At 47.9% G+C, this 9,142-nt stretch overlaps 1 non-coding gene across 1 annotated transcript; it reads right to left on the bottom strand.

The window, feature by feature from the left end:
• Positions 1–2,525: 2,525 nt before the first annotated feature.
• Positions 2,526–2,598, bottom strand: trnav-aac (transfer RNA valine (anticodon AAC)). The gene has a single exon. It is a non-coding gene; the product is annotated as a tRNA-Val (tRNA).
• Between the last annotated feature and the right edge of the window lie 6,544 nt (positions 2,599–9,142).

The following is a 9,142-nucleotide window of genomic DNA, read 5'->3' as shown; positions in this document are numbered from 1 at the left end:
AGGATGAGAATTTTAAAATAGAGGCAATTCTGAAGCAGGAGTCAGTGTGGGTCAGAAAGCAAATGGGGTGACGGGTGAATGGGACTCGGTGCGAGTTCGGATACAGATAGCAGTGTTTTGGATAAACTGAAGTTTATGAAGGATGGAAAATGGGAGGCTGGCCACGAGGGACCAATAAACAATTTCTCTATTTATTTGCATTTTAATTTCAGCTTTCCGCTGCAGCAACGTGGGTAATGGTGTCAGGAGAATTGATGAAAATACAACAGAGGAAGGAAAGGCTTTGGCCTAATGAAGTGGCATGTGTTAAACACCTCACCTAATTGCTTGTGACATCTGAAGAAAGTAAAATGCCCTTGCTGTGTCAGAATCAGCAACAGGACACAGCAATTAGATGGAATTCTGCCAAATATAGCAATAAACAAATAGACTGCTCATGTTGAAACAAACTATGGACAAAGGTGCAATGTTACCATCAGTGAAAGAAGTCACTCCTGCAATCCCAAAGATCCCAGGATTGTACTCGCCCCCAAATTTGGGAGCGTTGGGTTGGGCAGGTTGATTGGAATGTTGACGTTACAAGTCCGCAATCCTTGATATCTGTAATATTGCAACGTTTTGTGCTGTTGATGGCTGGGTTTGTGACCTTCGATCAGTAGCCTATTTGAAATCCTTATACCTTTCACCTTCAAAAATCCACAGAGAAGAATGTCCCAATCTGGCGCCAATTGTCCAAGTATATTCTACGTCAGTTACGCGATATTGAGAAAATGAGTTACATTTAGCACCATCCACATCCACTGAATGGGCCAAGTTTCTTCATAACCATGGGTGGGATTGCTGGGTGACGGGGATAGGGTGGAGGCGTGGGTTTGGGTGAGGTGCTCTATCCAAGGGCCGGTGCAGACCCGATGGGCCGAATGGCCTCCTTCTGCACTGTAAATTCTATAACCAATCACTGACATTAGAAGCGTACTCTAAGCCTGGAATTCTCAGACTGGATATTGGGATTCTCCCTTCCCGCTGGCAGTGCACCCCCGCCCGTGGGTTTCCCGCATGGGGTGGCTTCAATGGCAAATCCCATTGATAAGCGGCAGGAAAGGAGAATTTCGCCACCAGCGAATAGCGCTGTGGCGGTGGGGGGGAGCGGTACCAGGTAATCCAGCCCGCAGTTTGTGCGGAGGATAATGCAGAAATCTAAATGGAGAATGATGTGAAAGGGGCTCCCGCTATTGTTGTGCAGTTTTCACGGACCATCACACAAAACCCCCAGCCATCAGGAAGGACTGAACTGACTGGAGCTTTTTGTTTGAGGAATGAAAAGACTGAGGGGTGAACGAGGTCTTCAAGATTATGAAAAGGGTAGACAGGAAGAAAACATAAAGGAGACCAGAATTAGGGTCGAAAGTGTAAGATAGCCACAAGCTGGTTAAATAAGGATTTCAGGTGAAGCCTCTTCACAAAGAAATTCTAAGAATGTGGAACTCACCATCAAACTTTAGATAAAATTAAAGGAATGACCTGAGGAGGGAGAAAGGACTACAGGGGTATGGACTGATTTGCTCAAATGAAGAGAGGTGGGATGTCCATCTGCTGCATGAATAATGGCAAGAAGTAGTTGAGCCAAATGGTCTGTTTTGATGCTGTCCAATTCAAGTACTTGCATGAAGCAGTCTGTGTTCATGTGCAGCAGGACTTGGGGAACATTCAGGCTTGTGCTCATAGAGGAAAGTAATATCTGCATCACACAAGTGTCAGACAATAACCATCTCCAACAAGAGAGAATCTAACCACCTCATCTCGGCATTGCCATCACTCAATACCCCACTGTCAACAGCTTGAGGGTTACTACTGACCAGAATCTGAACTGGGCCAGCCATATAAATTTTGTGGCTACAAGAGCAGGTCAGAGGCTAGGGATCCTGTGGCAAGTAACTCATCTCCTCACTCGCTGAAGCCTGTCCGCCATCTACAAGGCACAAGTCAGGAGTGTGATGGGAGACTCTCCACTTGTCTGGTTGAGTGCAGCTCCAACAACACTCAAGAAGCTCAACACCAGGGGCAGCACGGTGGCGCAGTGGGTTAGCACTGTGGCCTCACGGCGCCGAGGTCCCAGGTTCGATCCCGGCTCTGGGTCACTGTCCGTGTGGAGTTTGCACATTTCATAGAATTTCATAGAATTTACAGTGAAGAAGGAGGCCATTCAGCCCATCGAGTCTGCACCGGCTCTTGGAAAGAGCACCCTACCCAAGGTCAACACCGCCACCCTATCCCCATAACCCAGTAACCCCACCCAACACTAAGGGCAAATTTGGAGACTAAGGGCAATTTATCATGGCCAATCCACCTAACCTGCACATCTTTGGACTGTGGGAGGAAACCGGAGCACCCGGAGGAAACCCACGCACACACGGGGAGGATGTGCAGACTCCGCACAGACAGTGACCCAAGCCGGAATCGAACCTGGGACCCTGGAGCTGTGAAGCAATTGTGCTATCCACAAGGCTACCGTGCTGCCCAAAAACTGTTTCCGCCCGGTTTCGAACCGGGGACATTTCGCGTGTTAGGCAAACGTGATAACCACTACACTACGGAAACCTGGCTAATGCCCGTGATTGCGTAGGTTTCGCCCCCATAACCCAAAAATGTGCAGGGTAGGTGGATTGGCCACGCTAAATTGCCCCTTAATTGGAAAAAATGTATTGAGTACTCGAAAGTTATAAAAAAAAAAGCTCAACACCATCCAGGACAAAGAAAGTCACTTGATTGATACCCATCCGCAAACTTTCGCTCCCCCTCCCACTAATGAACAGTAACAGCCGTGTGTACCATCTACAAGATGCACTATAGGAACTCACCAAGGCTCCTTCAACAGTACCTGCCAGACTTCAGATCTCAGAAGGTCAAGGGCAGCTGTCACATGGGAATACTATCACCTCCAAGTTTCCCATCAACCCACACACCATCCTGACTTGGAATTATATCTTTGTTCCATCACCGTCACTGGGTCAAAATCCTGGAACTCCCATCCTATCAGCACTGTGGGTGTACCTACACCAGCTGGACTGCAGCTGGTCAAGAGAATATCTCACCACCTTCTCAAGTGTAATTAAGGTTCAGTATTAAATGCTATCATTGTCAGCAATGCTCCCTATCCAATTTTAACGGAGCCTCCAGCAGACGATGGTGATAGTGGGGGAGAGTATCGACCAGCGAGACTGGTCAGCCCCTCAGCTGCTCTATGATTGGAGCAGTGCCTTTGATGGACTGGGGGGAGAACCAGATGCCAAGGGGAAAGAGCAAGATCTGCAGAAACACAAGGAGCTTAGTATTTGTCGGTTACAGCATGGATAGAGCCAAAGCCACGAATAGGGCAGCTTAAAACTTTTGATAGTGGCTAGAGAACTAGGAAGTAGAGTGGACATGCAACTGCTGGAGACTGAGGTGGATTGAGTCTGAGAGGCCACAAAGAGGAGAAGATGCTCCTTCCCGTCAGGGAGACGAGGTGATCTGGGTCACATGGCCACAGGAAATCAGCAGGCAAAGCTCCAATAACCAAACTCTTGTGATCCAGCTGAGTAGAGAGCTCTTGATAGTCTCCTGGTGGACCTGGAGCATCAGCCATAAATAATTCTGAACAGTTTGCTTCTTTAAGTTAAGCTTTTCCGTGAATGTTTAAGGGATATCTGATATCAGATGGGCCGAATGGCCTCGTTCTGCACTGTAGAAATTCTAAGGTTCTATGTTTCGAAGAATGGAGATGCTGCAGCAACTTCTGTGCTGATATCCTGCTCTGCTGGGAAGAATGCTTTCGGCTGGGACAGAAGTATGGATGGTAATTGACTGTCACCCTTGCAATTTACCAGCTCTTCAGCAGCATGATCCGATCTGGACTCAAAGAACAAAGAAGAACAAAGAAATGTACAGCACAGGAACAGGCACTTCGGCCCTCCAAGCCCGTGCCGACCATGCTGCCCGACTAAACTAAAATCTTCTCCACTTCCTGGGTCCGTATCCCTCTATTCCCATCCTATTCATGTATTTGTCAAGATGCCCCTTAAATGTCACTATCGTCCCTGCTTCCACCACCTCCTCCGGCAGCGAGTTCCAGGCACCCACTACCCTCTGTGTAAAAAACTTGCCTCGTACATCTACTCTAAACCTTGCCCCTCACACCTTAAACCTGTGCCCCCTACTAATTGACCCCTCTACCCTGGGGAAAAGCCTCTGACTATCCACTCTGTCTATGCCCCTTATAATTTTGTAGACCTCTATCAGGTCGCCTCTCAACCTCCGTCGTTCCAGTGAGAACAAACCGAGTTTTTTCAACCGCTCCTCATAGCTAATGCCCTCCATACCAGGCAACATTCTGGTAAATCTCTTCTGCACCCTCTCTAAAGCCTTCACATCCTTCTGGTAGTGTGGCAACCAGAATTGAACACTATACTCCAAGTGTGGCCTAACTAAGGTTCTATACAGCTGCAACATGACTTGCCAATTCTTATACTCAATGCCCCGGCCAATGAAGGCAAGCATGCCGTATGCCTTCTTGACTACCTTCTCCACCTGTGTTGCCCCTGTCAGTGACCTGTGGACCTGTACACCTAGATCTCTCTGACTTTCAATACTCTTGAGGGTTCTACCATTCACTGTATATTTCTGACCTGCATTAGACCTTCCAAAATGCATTACCTCACATTTGTCCGGATTAAACTCCATCTGCCATCTCTCCGCCCAAGTCTCCAAACAATCTAAATCCTGCTGTATCCTCTGACAGTCCTCATCGCTATCCGCAATTCCACCAAGCTTTGTGTCGTCTGCAAACTTACTAATCAGACCAGTTACATTTTCCTCCAAATCATTTATATATACGACAAACAGCAAACGTCCCAGCACTGATCCCTGCGGAACACCACTAATCACAGCCCTCCAATTAGAAAAGCATCCTTCCATTGCTACTCTCTGCCTTCTATGACCTAGCCAGTTCTGTGTCCACCTTGCCAGTTCACCCCTGATCCCGTGTGATTTCACCTTTTGTACTAGTCTACCATGAGGGACCTTGTCAAAGGCCTTACTGAAGTCCATATAGACAACATCCACTGCCCTACCTGCATCAATCATCTTTGTGACCTCTTCGAAAAACTCTATCAAGTTAGTGAGAAACGACCTCCCCTTCACAAAACAATGCTGCCTCTCACTGATACGTCCATTTGCTTCCAAATGGGAGTAGATCCTTTCTCGAAGAATTCTCTCCATTAATTTCCCTACCACTGACGTAAGACTCACCGGCCTGTAGTTCCCTGGATTATCCTTGCTCCCCTTCTTAAACAGAGGAACAACATTGGCTATTCTCCAATCCTCCGGGACATCACCTGAAGAGAGTGAGGATCCAAAGATTTCTGTCAAGGCCTCAGCAATTTCCTCTCTAGCCTCCTTCAGTATTCTGGGGTAGATCCCATCAGGCCCTGGGGACTTATCTACCTTAATATTTTTCAAGGCGCCCAATTTTTGGACCTCAATGTGACCCAGACTATCTACACACCCTTCTCCAGACTCAACATCCACCAATTCCTTCTCTTTGGTGAATACTGATGTAAAGTATTCATTTAGTACCTCGCCCATTTCCTCTGGCACCACACATAGATTCCCTTGCCTATCCTTCAGTGGGCCAACCCTTTCCCTGGCTAGCCTCTTGCTTTTTATATATGTGTAAAAAGCCTTGGGAATTTCCTTAACCCTATTTGCCAATGACTTTTCTTGACCTCTCCTAGCCCTCCTGACTCCTTGTTTAAGTTCCTTCCTACTTTCCTTATATTCCACACAGGCTTCGTCTGTTCCCAGCCTTTTAGCCCTGACAAATGCCTCCTTTTTCTATTTGACAAGGCCTACAATATCTCTCGTTATCCAAGGTTCCAGAAAATTGCCGTATTTATCCTTCTTCCTCACAGGAACATGCCGGTCCTGAATTCCTTTCACCTGACACTTGAAAGCCTCCCACATGTCAGATGTTGATTTACCCTCAAACATCCACCCCCAATCTAGGTTCTTCAGTTCCCGCCTAATATTGTTATAATTAGCCTTCCCCCAATTTCACACATTAACCCTAGGACCACTCTTATCCTTGTCCACCAGTACTTTAAAACTTACTGAATTGTGGTCACTGTTCCCGAAATGCTCCCCTCCTGAAACTTCTACCACCTGGCCGGGCTCATTCCCCAATACCGGGTCCAGTACAGCCCCTTCCCTAGTTGGACTGTCTACATATTGTTTTAAGAAGCCCTCCTGGATGCTCCTTACAAATTCCGCCCCGTCTAAGCCCCTGGCACTAAGTGAGTCCCAGTCAATATTGGGGAAGTTGAAGTCTCCCATCACAGCAACCCTGTTGTTTTTACTCTTTTCCAAAATCTGTCTACCTATCTGCTCCTCTATCTCCCGCTGGCTGTTGGGAGGCCTGTAGTAAACCCCCAACATTGTGACTGCACCCTTCTTATTCCTGATCTCTACCCATATAGCCTCACTGCCCTCTGAGGTGTCCTCCCGTAGTACAGCTGTGATATTCTCCCTAATCAGTAGCGCAACTCCGCCTCCCCTTTTACATCCCCCTCTATCCCTGACTATCCCTGACAAAGCTGACTCCTCAAAAAGGGCATCTGTGACGTCAAAAGGTCCATCCATCAACAGAGAGGATGAATCGTTCTCATGGACCTCAATCTTCATGACTTTGCTAAGTACTGCAAGGCATTCTTCCTCATCACTCTCTCCGAGGAAACAAATTCAGGTCCAACAGGTCTTCATGGGGATGGGCACCACCTGCTGCAGTGCCTTATGCACCCTCCACTTCCAGCCTTACTTCATGAAGAACGGAGAGATTCGTAACTTCAGTGTCAGCTCAGGGTCTAATGGTTGGTGCCTCTGGCAGAAAGCAACTTATTGCTGAGCCTATAAACTTCCTCAGCTTCTGATGGCTGAATGTCCACCGCTTCTGAAATTAAAATGAAAATCGCTTATTGTCACAAGTGGGCTTCAAATGACGTTACTGTGAAAAGCCCCTAGTCGCCACATTCCGGCGCCTGTCCGGGGAGGCTGGTCCGGGAATTGATCCGTGCTGCTGGCCTGCCTGGGTCGGATTTCAAAGCCAGCGATTGAGCCCTGTGCTAAACCATAAAAGATTGAAGATTATTGCATGAAGGGCGGTGAGTCATTCAAATTATGAGAATAATTTCAATAGCAATGTACATTGATTGTGGAGAACATCGAAGGAATCAATGATCTGTCACTCTGGTAGTAAGAGGAACAGTAACACGCTTTTTAATTGGAAGGTCTATGCTACCTGGACTTTGTCACTTGATGACCGATGGGTAAAGTGTCATCAGCTGATATACCAATAGCAACTTCAGTATTATTTTTTAAGAAGTATTGAAGCCTTGAACTTGAACTGTAACTGACCAGTAGCCTGGTTTAAGATGACTTACTTCCCCTTGGAACTCTACAAGATTGCTGTTTTCAGGACTTCTATTTATTGGAAGGAATGTGTTTCAGAAATATTTGCTGTCTGCGACTTTGGTTAAAATTGCTGGATTTACAGAAATGCTTGAAATGTCCAGGTATGCCACTCCCCCTGCTTGGCAGTCCTGGCATCTACGCTTATTTTACACGCCACCAAGCATTTGCGCCCTTTGGTTTTAAAAAATAAATTCATTTTTTCCAATTAAGGGGCAATTTAACGTGTTCAATCCACCCACCCTGCACATCTTTGGGTTGTGGGGGTGAAACCCACACACACACGGGGAGAATGTGCAAACTCCACACGGACAGTGACCCAGGGCCGGGATTGAACCTGGGATCTTGGTGCTGTGAGGCAGCAGTGCTAACCACTGCACCACCGTGCTGCCCTCTTTGGCATGGTTTTGATGGGCTTTCTTGTGGGTGGCATTGCTGCCTGTGAGTCTACCCAATCTTCAGAGTCACGCGGATCCTCAGAGTTGGCCTGAATTATAGCTCAATTCACCACTTGGTGCTGCGGTCGGTTTGCGCACAGTATCACCCGCTCGGCAACAGGTTGTTTTACGGATCAATAAAGGTATCAAAGGCAATGTGTCAAAGGTATCAAAGGCCAGGACAAGCAGCTCCCAATCTCAAAGGTGTGCAGTGTAGTTCCGCTTGCAGGTAGAGCTGAGCACTGAGCAGGGAAGCTGGTCGGTTCCTGTGGGCCCCTCCATGTAGAGAGTTGAAGGGGGGGGGGGTGTTGGGGGTTGGAGGGGGTGTGTGAGTGGATACACTGGGGGGAGTGGGAGGGTGGGGTGATGGGGAGCAAGCCAGGGTTGAGCCATCAACAAGGAGAAAAGCCCGGGATTTGTAAGTTACAATATGGTAAGAGCCAAGGCTCGAGAAACGGAAAGTGGAAAGGAACCAGTAACCTCGTCACATCGACTGGGCTGTGACCATGAACCCAAAAAGCTCCAAGGAGAGGAATTTCCCTCGTGTTTGCCAGACCAGCTCATCTGGGTTAGGTGTTAATGGGAAATTAGGAGCTCCACAAACTGTCCTCTGAATGATTAGAGATCAGGTGCTGGATCCTCTGGTCCTTGCCACCAGAATTCCCGATGGCGTGGAGAGACCAGCTGCAGGGAAATAACGGGATTGGCGACAGGCATCGACGCATTTCCGATGCTCTGGTCCAGCACTGACGGTAGCATCAATGTTCATGCCTCGCGCCCGTGGGAAGTTGAGAATTGGTCAAAATGACCTCACTGCCTCCTATTAACAGGCTGGACATGAGATTCTCCATGCCTGCATCATTTTCTGACCCTCTGGGCTAAGATTCACGTGGGCCTAGATTGGTACAAGTATTGCCAGCGTCGTCCTGACATGGTGAAACTTGCGGTGGGCTAAGGGGGTAAGTATTAAAAGTAGATGCGTCCAAAGACCATTGGAGGGCCCCCTCAACAGAGGCCGAGGCAGCAGCTGTAAGGGATGGGTGAGAGAAAGAGCAGTGATTTTTATTTTTTGCCCGGACGGATCTTCAACTTCCAGGCAGGGGTGATTGATAGGGGAAGGGGGTTTCTGTTGTGGGAGGGTCTCTGTTACGGGGAGGTTCCATTTTATGGGGGCTTCCCTGTTATGGGGGGCCTCTGGTGGCGGT

This window comes from Scyliorhinus torazame, chromosome 7, assembly GCF_047496885.1.
Source record: "Scyliorhinus torazame isolate Kashiwa2021f chromosome 7, sScyTor2.1, whole genome shotgun sequence".
NCBI classification, from domain to species: Eukaryota; Metazoa; Chordata; class Chondrichthyes; order Carcharhiniformes; family Scyliorhinidae; genus Scyliorhinus; species Scyliorhinus torazame.
The sequence above is the reverse complement of the archived record's forward strand: the minus strand, read 5'-3'. Positions and strand labels throughout refer to the sequence as shown.